The sequence below is a fragment of the Octopus bimaculoides genome, chromosome 8 (genome assembly GCF_001194135.2).
Source record: "Octopus bimaculoides isolate UCB-OBI-ISO-001 chromosome 8, ASM119413v2, whole genome shotgun sequence".
Lineage (NCBI taxonomy): Eukaryota > Metazoa > Mollusca > Cephalopoda > Octopoda > Octopodidae > Octopus > Octopus bimaculoides.
In genome coordinates, this window is record NC_068988.1 from 72,742,413 (window position 1) to 72,756,513 (window position 14,101).

The 14,101-nt window shown below is 34.3% G+C and overlaps 1 protein-coding gene across 1 annotated transcript in view; it reads left to right on the forward strand.

The window, feature by feature from the left end:
• The first annotated feature begins 4,937 nt into the window (after positions 1–4,937).
• Positions 4,938–14,101, forward strand: part of LOC106875674 (inner centromere protein A) — a 55,875-nt gene continuing 46,711 nt past the window's right edge. Inside the window, exon 1 of the mRNA XM_014923915.2 lies at positions 4,938–5,035. The gene's annotated coding sequence lies outside the window, so the exon portion shown is untranslated. The remainder of the gene's footprint in view (positions 5,036–14,101) is intronic.

A 14,101-nucleotide genomic window follows, 5' to 3' on the forward strand; every position in this document is an offset into this window, starting at 1 on the left:
CAGGAGCCCCAAATTTCCCAACCTCTGCCCTGTAAAGAAAGAAAAGAAAAAAATTACATTGTTTTTTACAATGAAGCAAATACCAAACTATTAAATGAAATCCCTTGTTGGGATAAGACAATATATGTGAACATGTATCTTTGAGTCATTTGACTGTGGCCATGCTGGAGCACCGCCTTTAGTCGAGCAAATCAACCCCAGGACTTATTCTTTGTAAGCCTAGTATTTATTCTATCGGTCAGTTTTGCCGAACCACTAGGTTACGGGGACGTAAACACACCAGTATCGGTTGTCAAGCGATGTTGGGAGGACAAACACAGACACACACTATATACATCTTTTCTCTTTTACTTGTTTCAGTCATAGGACTGCAGCCATACTGGGGCATTGCCATGAAGGAGTTACTCAAGCAAACCAACCCCAGTACTTATTTCATCGGTTTCTTTTTACAGGAATGTAAACAAACCAACACCAGTTCTCAAGCATTGGGGTGATAAATACAAACATAAAGACACACATGCACACACACACTCAAAACGGGCTTCTTTCAGTTTCTGTCTATCAATTTCACTCACAAGGCTTTGGTTAGCCCAAGTTATAGTAGAAGACACCCAAGATGTCATGCAGTGAAACTGAACCTGGAACCATGTGGTTGGGAAGGAAATTTCTTATCACATACCTGCACCTATACATACATACATACATAAACACAGATGAAATTGACTATATTGAGACCAATGGATCAAAAGAATTATGGTAAAACTTAGAAATTAAAACAGCCACCAAGTTAAAACCAACCAACCAGATGTTGTATGGGGCTGCAAGGAAAAGGTATGTTCTGTTATGAATCAGCTGTCCTCTGGACATCAATGTGGCTAGAAAAATACAAGAGCAAGAAGACATCTATGGACCATTAATGAAAAGATTGAAAATCTACTACCCAAGATACACTTCCTGCTTCACACCCATTATTATTGGAGCAACAGGATACATACCAACCCATCTGGAGCAAAGTATAGCTGAACTTGGCTTCTTGGGGAGCAAACACAAATCATGAATTTATACTCTACAAATGATCATGATACCTTCTTGAGGTTTAAAGGATGATGAACAAAGCATGATGCTTTCATTCACAGCTTTGCAACCAAGTGGCAGGTCAAAATTTACTTTAAATTTAAAAAAAGAGAACAAACATACATTTAATACAACCTCAATTACATATACCGGTGTTGCTTGTTGCTTGTCACTTGAATTGCAGGAAATAAAGAAGTATTTCATTGGCTGCATGAATAATAAGTAAAGCAAACTCATGACCATTTAACTGAATATTTATTGCTGGACATAAAGATATTTGGTGTTGGTTATTTACAATGAACAACATATATATATTTACTGACTGGAAGAGAGAGAAAAATTGCACCTCATCCATAGAAGTTATTTATGAGACATTGTGAGAATGTTCTGTTTGGTGTCCTAAAACATGGAGTTGTCTGCCCAATTGTCCATGATAAGAGTAGAGGCACGAGTCACTCAGCTGCCTTCAACACTCTGCAATTAGAAAAGCACCAAACTCGATTTTTATAGCAGACAAGAGGATTTATTCTTGAACAATCAAGGAAACCATATCACAATACAGCCTCATTCTGTATGGACCAATCATGTGAATCTATGGTGGTTTGCTTGTGGTGTCTGACCAAGTATCTGGTGGTTAGGTTTCAAATCACCACTATACTGGGTTTTTATTCTGCCAGACGGCTATACACAACATCAGTGAATGTTTTGTTTCCCTATACCAGGGGTGACAAATTTTTGTGGCCGGCTGCCACAGTGTGATATTGCAAAGACCCAGAAAGGCCAAAATGCATCTTGCGTTCTTGTTTGATCTCTGCCAGGATGGATTTTCATCTCCCCCTAATATCTATTACTTTTAATACAGCACGTCCATAACAGTTGTTATCTTCTACAGATACTACATCAACTATGTATACAATAAGTATGAAAAATAAATGGCTATTTTAAAGAGATATAATTTTAAATAGAAATGCACTTGCAAGGTAAAGGAGAGATATAAATCTAAGCACTGAATAACTAATTTCAGTGACAATGCATATAGAAATAAATAGGTTAATAGGGAATGGAAGAAACGGTTGAAACAGATATAATAAATGAACATACATGTTTCAAAAAAGACTAAGAAAACACATATCATATTTTATCAAGGAGTCTGTGCATGATGGAATGAGTTTTGAAAATCTACATGTCTCTTTCTAAAGCTAACTTCAACCCCGGCTCATTAAATTGAAGTTTTAAATACAAATGCCCCTCACCTTGCAAATAGTATTGCAGAGTGGCAGACTTCTCATGAAAAGTTGCATAAATGGACCAATTTGCAACTAGCTAAACATAACCTTTTAGAGTGGACACACACAACAAGGGAGATCTTACCACAATTTCCAGTGGGACGAGCAACTTCACTTGTTATTTTAATTGTTCAACCCAATGTCAGCCTTGATTGAAAGATCTATAATCAAAGCATCATATGTGACAGATATTGAAATATAGGGATGAAAAGGAGAAGGATATGTAAAAGCAATGACAGAATAATTGTTTCTAATTTAGAAACAAGGCCAGTAACTGGGGGTTGGAGGTAATCAATTACATTGACATCAGCAATATTTTGAACTGAGCGATGGAATATTGATTTCAAATTTTGGTGCAAGGCCAACAATTTTGGGGGAAGGGGCTTGTCGATTACATCAACCCCAGTGCTCAACTGGTACTTATTTTATCAACCCTGAAAGGAGTAAAGGTGAAGTCAACTTTGGCAGAATTTGAACTCAGAATGTAAAGATGGACAAAATGCCACTACACATTTTGCCTGGTGTATTAACGATTCTGCCAGCTTGCCATCCCTGACAAAATAGTGATGCCTCAAGTGTGAGAAGAAAGCTGTATGAGTGAAGGAAATAAGATAGAAAAGAACGAAAAGAAAGAGATGGAGAGGAAAAGAAGGTACTGTGAAAGAGCAAGCTAATGGAAAGGGAAAATATGAATCAAAGAGAAAGGAAATTGTAGAAAAAAAGACCGAAATCGAAATAGATGTCAATGATGATTGAGAAATAAAGGAAAGAGAGCAATCCTTCGGAGATGGTTTCAGAAAAGTAAAACTATTTGTTTGGCAAGTTCCATAAAACATTTTCATTTCTTTAGTTTCTTTTTTAACTTACACATCCATCCATCCATACATACATACAACAAAGCTGAAGATCAGTGAAAGTGAGAATACCGACGTTGAACTATTCTGCAGTTACTCTATCCAGATTACAAGTTCAGGTTTATAGCTGTAGTTATTGAGGCTCTAGGATATGCAACACACTGCCTAAATACCAATCTTGAGAAATTAGGCTGCTCAAAACCAGAAAGGAGAAAGCTAATTAAAAGACTACAGATCCAATTGATCACTGGAGCTATAAAAATCTGTAAAACTTTCCAGAAGGTTATCATTTAGATATGAGCATGTCTAGATATGCATAAGGATACATACATAAAACAAAACATACAAATCTGCACATGTACATACATACATAAATACATACAAACAAAAATACCCTGTTGTTGATGTTGAAATTCTAGTAAAGGAGCCTGAGATCTAGGTTAGAGACTATCCTCGGTAATTTTTGGTTATCTCACCCCTATTAAAATATTGCCATTAAAAAACTGGGTTATCTCCCCACTAAAAAATTGAGTTTATGTGACGACAAGAGTTTGGATTAAAAGAGATCCTTTTGATTTAGTATTTCAACACATTGTTGACGTTTGGCCTCCTCAATAGGCATGGTATGATTTGTTATAAAAATATTATCAGATTCAATAAGATGTTTCATCTTTTTCCCCCTTTTTTTTGTTTTGTTTTATTGAGGGTTAAGCAATTTTTTTACTTGAGGGAGATAATCAAAAGTACTGATATTTCTCATAGGACGTGGGGAGATAACCCCATTTTTTTAATGGGGGTGAGATAACCAAAAAGTACCACTGGCTCTTTCTCTATTGGCAAGAAATCTTGAAAATTGAACAATGACTACTTGCATATATGCATCCATCATATATACATACATACATACACAAAAAGTAACAAACTGAGGAAAAGTATTCCTTCAAAGGGTGTGTTCAATTCACAGGCACGTCAGTTGGATACCATATAAATATTGGTATAATTCAATTATAAAGTTAAATTAAATATAGTTATACTATTGTCAATCCAATAATTTATTTATATTACAGTATTACATTAAATACTACGAATATAATGTAACATAATATTATATAACAAACAATTATAAAAACCATAAAAAACCAACAAATTATTTCGACTTATATATATTTTTTCTGATATACAGAATTACAGTTCCTTTATATATAAAGTCATTTCGTCTTTTTCTAAACCATGGCCCTTAAGTGATTAAAGGAACTATGATTATGTATATTAGAAAAAATACATATAAGTCGAAACAATTTGTTGGCCTTTTATGGTTTTTATAATTACAAAAATATATAAATATGAGCAATTCGTGAAACCATAAAACATGTATATGTATGTATGTGCATCTATATGTGTGCAAGTGTATGTTGGTGCGTGCAAATGAAAGACAATGAATGTATGAGTGTGTCTGTGTGTGCGCAACCGTGTTTTTTACAATTTAGCTGCAAAAAATAAACATTAAGGAAAGAAATAAAAATTTTATATGGAAATTGCTGAACAAATAGTTTAACTTTTCTGAAACTATCTCCGAAGGATTGCCGGAAAGAGAATGGTTAGAATATAGTGAGCGAGAAAAAGGGTGTAACAGAAAAAAAAAAAGAAAAGAAAAACAAAAGTGAGATAATGAGTAAAATGAAAAATGTACGTATCTACCGATATGAAAGCTAGCTTTACAAGAATTCCGTTATGACTGTTTTTATTGGTCAAACAAGGCAAGGCGGTATATTTAAATTTTCTTCTCTTTTAAATACGTCTTGTCATGGCTCTTATATATAGGTAATTTTATTTTCTTATATTTTATTAGGCTTATCTAATGAGCTTATTTCATTCTTCTAGTTTATGTTATTTTAATGTTTTAATATGTGTTCTTACATTTGTATTTTATTAATAGATGTTACATTACAATCTTTCTTTAAGTTTGTTTTTGCCGATGACAAAGGTAGAGAAATAAGAATGTTTTTTTTTTTTCTCTCTTTTTTACTCGAGAAAGATATATTTCTCTTTATTTTAATAAAGTAGTTCAAAATGTTTTGGCAGCGTAGACAGACAGGCCTATAGAGAATAAGCCAACAATAGATCGAGAAAGCTGAAGGGAATGGAATTATGTAAAGTTAAATATTTTAATTAATATGGGTTATTTGTAGAATTTCTAATATTGATAATGTTCATTTCCCGAATTGTATCGTTGTCTCCCTAACATAATCGTATTTTTTAAAATTCAAAACAAACCTGTCACTAGCTCGCTCACCGCCATAACTACGTTGAATGTAACACGAACAGTCCTGCTCCACAACTCATTCCGTTCAACTGATGTGGATATTATTCTGGTCTACATTATTGTAAAGTATATAAGCATAAATTACCGTTCGACCATAATATTTCGATTCTGCATAATTGATTTGATTTTAGCTTTTATGCTACCTCTCGAAGAAACAACGGCGATTCATATTTTCTACGTATGAGTTACGCAGAATTTCTTTTAATAAATGTTGCGTCCTTTAAGAAATAAGTATTTAAGCTAATATCTTCCTGACGGAGTTAGTTTCGAGGCGGCATGAGGTTATTATTTATTCGTTTTTAGGTCAGATACATATATTGTGCTACCGCGTACATTTGAAAACGAACGAAATCCTTGCCATCTTTAATATTGACCCAAATAGGGAAGAGTTTTTGTTGTGTTTTTTTTTCCTGCACAAAATTTGACACTAATCTTTGTCATTTTGATAGCAGTTGATAATGGATTTTTCTTTGATATATCGGTAGCTGAAAAAACATTCGTTTTATGGAATATACAGTTGTATAAATAACGTATTGAAATATTTGTATAGAATGCACTTTTAGGGATACTCTTAGGAAATTATGAAAACTGGCCCCTCCATTTATTACCTATTAGATAATAAAGACAATCACTTTATTAATATTTTAACCTCATAGCTAAATGCTAAATTTTCGTTCCGAAATAAAATTATTTAGGGATTATAGTTGTGTGTTCATGAGCACGATATTTATCAAAATATGTAAGTCTGATAATTCTGAATTAGTGAAAGCCTTGTAACGATTCAAATTCATCAGTTAACGGCACCACCAAGTTTTTTCGTCACTGAATTAGAAGTAGAAACAAAAATGGGCATACCTACAAAAGTGTGCCCTCGACTGTGTTTCCTTATAACTTTCAGAATAATGGATATTTTTTTATGAAATATTTCTGCAAATATATTTCAGATGTAGATTTCGATTATATAGGGATTTGTTGCGGAAATTTTTTTCTGCGGGTGGAAATCTTTCTAGCACTTAGGTGAGGGAGGTGTGTTCCGAAACACAGAGCCTTTGAATTTTCACATATAGGAAGAAGTGCTTTTACTATTTATATTTACCCCAGCCCACCTATATTTGATTCATCGCTGTTATTCGATAGAATTTTAAATGCCTTAAATATCCAGTGTAGTGCTTGCATTGGCACATTAAAAAAAAGTAAGCAAGTAATATATTATTTTAGAGTTGACAGATTAGCTTTCTTTTTGCGCCAAATTTCAGGATACTTTTTTCTTTCTACATTTGGTTAGTTATCTGTTTGACATTGTTGGCTTCTCACGAGCTTTTCTTTTTTCACTCGGGTGCTTATAGAATTTCAATTAGGCTTTTCATATTCAAATCATATTACCGTCATATATATATAGCACATAAAAATGTCCTTTCAGACAGCAGCCCCATTTCGTCCGACTAAACCTTAAAACAGAAAACTCCCATCACTTACACATATCAAAGCCCCAATTCCGTTGTGTTGTAACATTTACACTATAATCTAATATATGTGTAGCTATAACTTTAACATTTGACATTGCTATCTTTATACTTATTTTTAATGTTGGTGCTCATTATTTAGTGATGTTGGTTGTATAAGTTTTAGGACAGTCCTTCGCTTGAACCCGCATTTACATCAAACTCGATCTTATGGGATCATCGTTAATTTCCGTAAATTTTTAAAATTTTTTTACTGACCTTTGGAAGGCAACATTTGCTTTGAAAGAGAGGAGAAAGGGAAAAGTGTGTGTGTGTGAGTGAGTGAAGGTGTGTGTTGTGATGACGAGTGGAAGGCAACATTTGCTTTGAAGTGAGAGAAGAAAGTGGAAGATGTATGGATGTGTATGAGAGAGTGAGTGAAAGTGTGTGTTATTGTCTTGTATGTGTAAGTGACACACACTCTCTCTCTCTCTCTCGCATGCACACATACGCACAAAAATGATGTATGCATATGTTTTTATGTATGTACGTGTATATGAAAGATAATGTGTGTGTGTGAGAGAGAGAGAGAGTGAGTGCCACTTACACATACATGCAAAAATATACATACATGACAACAACACACCTTCACTCACTCTCTCTCTCACGTCCATTTCATACACTCATACACGCATCTTTTAATTTCTGCTCTCACTTCAAAGCAAATGTCGCCTTCCAAAGGTCAGTAAAGGAATAAAAAGATTTTTACTGAAATTAACGAACAATCGAGTTTGATGCAAATGCGGGTTCAACTGAAGGAATGCCAGCTATGTTCCCATATGATTGAGTTTGACACAAATGCAGGTTCAACCAAAACAATGCCAATTTTAGTGTTACTGGTGTTGGTAATGGTGATCAGAGTATAAACACAGCAGGGATGAATACTTAAAAATTTCATTTCACAATCATGAGATTTTGAGCTCAATTCTTCTGTGATGTATCTTGAGTGAGTATCTTTTACTACAGCTTTGGATTGATAGAAATTGCAGGGAACCTTGTCAGATGGTTGTACCTGTAATTTAAAGATTCGGTTTTTTCACACATCGTGGCTTGTTGATTCCATCCGAGAAATTATGGGTAGATGACTCGGCCATTTACATACTAATTCAGGAACAAGTAGTAAAGTTGATCAAACAACTGAATATTCATTGTTGGAACACACAAAGATATAATACTTATTACAATGATAGTAGTTATTGCTGGTTAGTGTTATTGTTTATGGTAGGGAAGGATATATTGACCTAAAGTGCTTATGATCCATGGCATTTCAACCATATCTAGGACTGCAATTGTCTCATATGTTCTTTTATGTAAGATTTAAAGTTATGGATGGAATTTTGTTTTTGCTGGTGGTTTAGCACTGATTACTGGGTTTTCTTCTCCACTGCTGTAGCTTTCACACACACACATCCACAGAGGTACATTCACAAACATGCCTACACTTACATATACATTCTCTCAAGAAAATACACACATAATGTGAAAAATATGTTTTCAATGATGTGTTCATGTGTATATAAAGTACATAAAATCTAATTCTGTAGTGCTACAGTCACGTACATTGTCTTTTGAGGGGAAATCTTTGGCATTTTGTTACATGCAAGAGTCACAGAAGAGTTCTTCCGTTTTCAGAGAAAAGTTTCAATAAGTTCAAAGAGTGGGAAAGATATTAAAAAATTGTCCAGAAAGTGTCATCATGGAAAAAGCTTGTTGAATTCGATGATGTGTGCAGGAACACCTAACCTTGCTTCATGATATCAAAGTTGTCATTGCTCATGATGAAGAATGTCATTTGCTGCAGAATGTAGATGGCACAGTCAAGATACAAGTTGTGAAGGAACTTGAATGCAACCATGAAGAAGCAGACACCAGGCTGTTCTTGCATTGTCAATATGCTGCTGCATCTCTCCCTTCGGCTTCAAGCAGTACACCAGCAATCATTATAAAGTGCCCAGACACTGATGTTTTTGTTATTGGCATAGCAAAGGCTCATCAAATTCAGGCCCAGCTACTCTTTCACACTGGTAGAGGCAACAACAAGCATACACTTAATCTAACAGCTACACAAAATCAACTTGGAGACAGTGTTGCCTTTGCCCTCATTGGCCTTCATTGTTTTACAGGCTGTGACTCAACAAGCTATTTCTGTGGCCGGTCTAAGAAGAAAGCCTTGAAGCTCATGATTGAATCTGTTGATTTTCAAGCAGCCTTTCAACAATTTGGTGCAACATTCTCTGTAGAAGATGGTCTGCTACACACAGTGGAGAAATTTGTTTGTAGACTGTATGATCAAGATTGAGTGTCAATACAGCACGGTATAACAAGTTCTTGATGGGCACTAAAGCGGAGATGAACATGCCTCCCACACATGATGCCATGGTGAAACACTACCAAGCAGGTGTACCTACCAGATGTCTTGAACAGTTTCCCAGTATCCCCAGCCTACACAACCTTGGTGACCCTTCATATCTTACCACTACACTTAGTAACACTCATATCACACTGTTACATACTCATAGCAATCAAGCTGTGACCACTTGACTCTCACCAGTGACTGCATATAATGTACTTCATTCTTTATTGAGAATTTGTGCAATCTACTTATTCAACCATGCCAAACAATTCTATGTAACATATACTGCAGTCAAAACATCCTGATCAAGTTGAAGCTGCAGTTGTAAAAGGTTGTCAGTGTGCTATAAATAAAGTTGATCATCTTGGTGAAATCACATGTGATCAAGACTTCTGGCAGTTTTCAGTGTTTAAGAAGACACGTCAAGCTAAGTAAAATCATGGTTGTCTTTGCATACAGGCTCGTCCCCTACATCCCTCTTCAGCTGAGCAATCCTAATCTTGCAGGCTCATGGATGCTCATACCATATAAAAAGCACCATTGCCAGTGCCACATGAAGACACCTGTGCCGGTACTGCATAAGTGCACCCAGTATACTCTTTAACATGGCTGGCATTATAAAGGCATCCAGCTATAGAGACCATGCTCAAACAGACATGGAGCCCAGGCAGCTTTTCAGCTGCCCAGCTCCTGTCAAATCATCCAGCCCATGCCAGCATGGGAAATGGACATTAAATGATAATGATGATAGAGTGGGGAGTACATTTGGGCAGGTGACAAAAAACTATATGCTCTTGTTTAATAAAAAAAAATGTAATTTCACCTACATTACAGACTGATCTCATTAGAGATTTTTGGAAATATGCTATAACTTAAGTGAATCTACAGATGTTTCCACTTGCAAACACTTGTACATTTTATTTTTTTAGGTGATCAGAAAAACATAATTTCTACTACCTTTATAAATTTAATTCTAGTGAAAGAAACAACTGGATAAAACCTATTCAATTTGATTGAAGAAATAAAAAAAAAAAATGTATCCAGGCTTACAAATTTTGTTGGCTTTTGCATCATATGGTGTTTCAAACATTGGAAGATACAACAATTCTATGTGGTCTAGGCTAAAAGATGTCTCCTTTCTATGTGCAGCTCAAATTCACTGGCATTATAATCAATATGTTGTGTCAAAGTTGCCCTCAACATAGAATTTCAGTTCTCTGAAGTTTCCCACTAGTTTAACCATACTGAAATGAGGAGAAATATATATAACTGTTTAAAGTAATGAATACAGTTACAGAATTTGAACCAACATACTTTCCCTTTTGAAAAACCTTCATCTAATTGGTGGCATAAGCACGGTAGTGTTTAATATTTTGATGAATTTGGAAAAGCTTGAGTCTTATTTTAATGTAAGTGACCTAACCAAATTAAAGTTTGGTATAAGACTCACAGCAAAGATAAAATAGGAAATGTCAGGCCACTAGTTTCTTTTTTTTTTTAAGTGGCAACACTTATTGTACTATAATTGGAAAGATTGATTTTTTTTTCTAACAAATTAAAGTTGATCTGGATGATCTGCACAAAAAAATTAGTCTTGCATTCCAAGAGTCTTAACAGACTGTGTGATAACAATGGTCTGAAAAGATAACTTAATGATGTTGGTTTGTTGATTAAATTCTTAACAGAATGTACAAGTTGCCACAAAAAAGTAACACTCTTATAGAAATAAAAATGCCAAAGAAAAGTGTTTGACTATACTAGAAGCTCTTAGTCAAGTAAAATGTATACTTCCATTAACCAGAGGTATTTTTTGAAGATCTGGCGAAATTATGCCCCTACAGTAGCTTTAAATCAAATTTCAAGACCCACATTTTCAGAGCTAAATTTTACTGGAAACAGTTTTAGTATTATTGAACAACAGTATAGAAAAATCATTTGTGTTGGTTGTGGGGAAAAAATTCCATTTAAGAAAGAGGGAATTCCAACAGATAAAGAAAAAATCTAGATTTGTTGTGTACTTCAACACTTTTGCCTTTATATTTTTATCGCACCAATCAGTAATATTGAAGTTGTGAGAATATTTTCACTTGTATCTTCAAAAAACATTACTGAGAAATAGAATGCAGCTTAAACTCTTTGATGCTGTTGTGAGAATTAAGGCAGGACTATTGTGCATGAACAAATGTTATTAAGGACTTCATTCCATCTTAAAAGATATCAGGCAATTTTGTATCTCATACAGACTACACTATAGGTTCTACTTCATCCAACAAGGATGACACTACTGAACTTGTTAGATATAGAACTTGTTATATGACACAAATATCAGAATCATATTTCAATACATTTAGCTTTTCGGGGTAATGATTTTTTATCATGAGTTGTTTGGATTCAAAGTTAGGTTTCATTTTTGCAACCCTGTCTCTGACTGAAGCATGAAACAAAAACTTCATCTTCTCTATACACATCACATCCCTATTCTTATTGTATTGTGACATATACTGTACATTTGACAGACATACACCATAGATTAATGTTGTTGTTGATAGTGACAGTGGTTGTGTGTTTTTTGTATGGGTAATGTAAGTTATGGTAATAAACGTAGTGGGGGTTGTGTTGGTGATGTAATTTGATCTCAAGTTAATCCTCATTGAGCCAAGATTTGAAGTGCCTCTAATTAAAGGTATTTCAGCCATATTTTAAGATACATCTATGTCTACATTATCTCATACTTGCATTGATATATACACACAACATACACATATGTATGTATGTATTTATCAACTGACAAAAGTGAAACTGATGTACTGATCTCCAATATTGCAGCATATTAATGTTTTGGCTTTTTTCATGTAGTGTTTCGCTTGATTATTATACATTGATACATTTGGGCTAGTATCCTCATCTTAGTTGTTATAGTCACAAGGTTAAGATGCATTTTGTATTTGGTGTTCTCAGAATTTTGAACTGAACCCCTTTATTAAATATCTATGATGGTAAATTGTTCTCATTTTGTTGACCATATTAGGAATGCTCTCTTCTTCATTATTAGTCAAGTGATATTGCTTGCTTATTCTGCTTGAACCAGAGTTTATATTGTTTTTGATTGAAACTTTATTTTAATGTTCTTTCTCAGACTCCCATATTCTTTTCAGCTTTATACTAGGCTAACTGAAGAAGTTATCAAAGCCCAGTGTACTTAGTGATTCTTTTAGTTGTCTTCCTTTATTCCTTATCTGTTATTTTGATTTTGCTCCACAAGAGTTGGTGTCTTCTCTTTATTTTTCCTTTCTTCCACAAATGATCAACCATACCTAGTTTTTCAGTTTCCTCAGGTATTGTCATTACCTTCAATACAGTTCACAACTGAAGAGAGAAAGGATACTAAACTAGCCTTCTTGGATGAACTAATAACTCATACAGAGTGAGGATACACAACAGTTGTATATCAGAAGCCTACACAAATTTGCCACATAATGCTTGAACTTTTATTTTTGAAAGGTGGTGTCTACAGTCTGCATCAGTCCCATGCAGCTGTGAAGGTGAATATAAAGGTGAGACCAGCCATCTCCCAATAGAATTAAGGTTAAAGGGACAGGAAAGTCAGGCATGGTTGCTTTTTTTAATTTTATTTATATATACAATATACATGCTAATGAAAAACTCTTGAGTTTGCCAGCAATGGAGTTTTGTTGCGTGGGTTTTTTTTTTTCCTTTTCCTGGTTATTTTGCATACTTTCAACGAATGTGACATCAAAATCATGTCTAAACGGCTCCTTTCCCCTCAAAAGGAAAGATTTGGCTGCTATTTCTTGCACGCCTTGCTACCATGTAAGAGGTATTTTAGGTCCTTTATCACAAATAGCTGTGGTAGTAGGGTGTGCTAGAAATAACCAAATCTTTGGAGGTTAGATACATTGAATGCACTTGAAAATACCTATGGAAGTCATTTTCATTGTAAAAAAAATTTGTAATGGTATTCCTTGAAAATAATTTTAAAAAACATTAAAATATTGTCTTTTTAAAGAAAGCTAAAATATAAATACTTACTGTGCAAACAACTTACATTTTTGAAATCACATTCACTTAAAAATTTCTAAATGATTAGAATATTGTGTTTAACAAAAGAGAAAATAGAAACATTCTTTCTTCTATAATAAATACTCTTGTGTTTTTCTGTTACACCATATGAATGAGAAAGGAAAGAGTGATGGCAAAATGTGAATGTTTGTATGTGTGAGTGAGCATTCAACGCTGAAAAGAAAAATCAAATAATGTTTCAACTCTGAGTATGTGTGTGCATGTACAAGGAAGTTTGTGAATGTTTGTATGTGCGATTATTATGTACCTTATTTATATATAAAACTAGCAGAAATACCCGGCGTTGCCCGGGTTAAAGAGAATAACGAAATCTAAAAACGCCGTCTAGACTACGCATCATCTTTATATATAAAGATGTATATACACACACGCACCCAAACAAACGTATATATATATATATCAATATAAATATATGAAAGTCAATGAAGTTTTGTAAAAGAAGGTGATCATGTACATACTTTCTTGCTGTTGTGATTATAACACCTCATTGTAAACTATGTTCCTTTTTCCCTTGTGGAGCATATACAAATAGGTTTTTTGTTGCTGCCCACTCTTGAGCAGCCAACATACAGTTGTCCATGTGAGAAGCAGGGCTCTTCCAAGAGAAG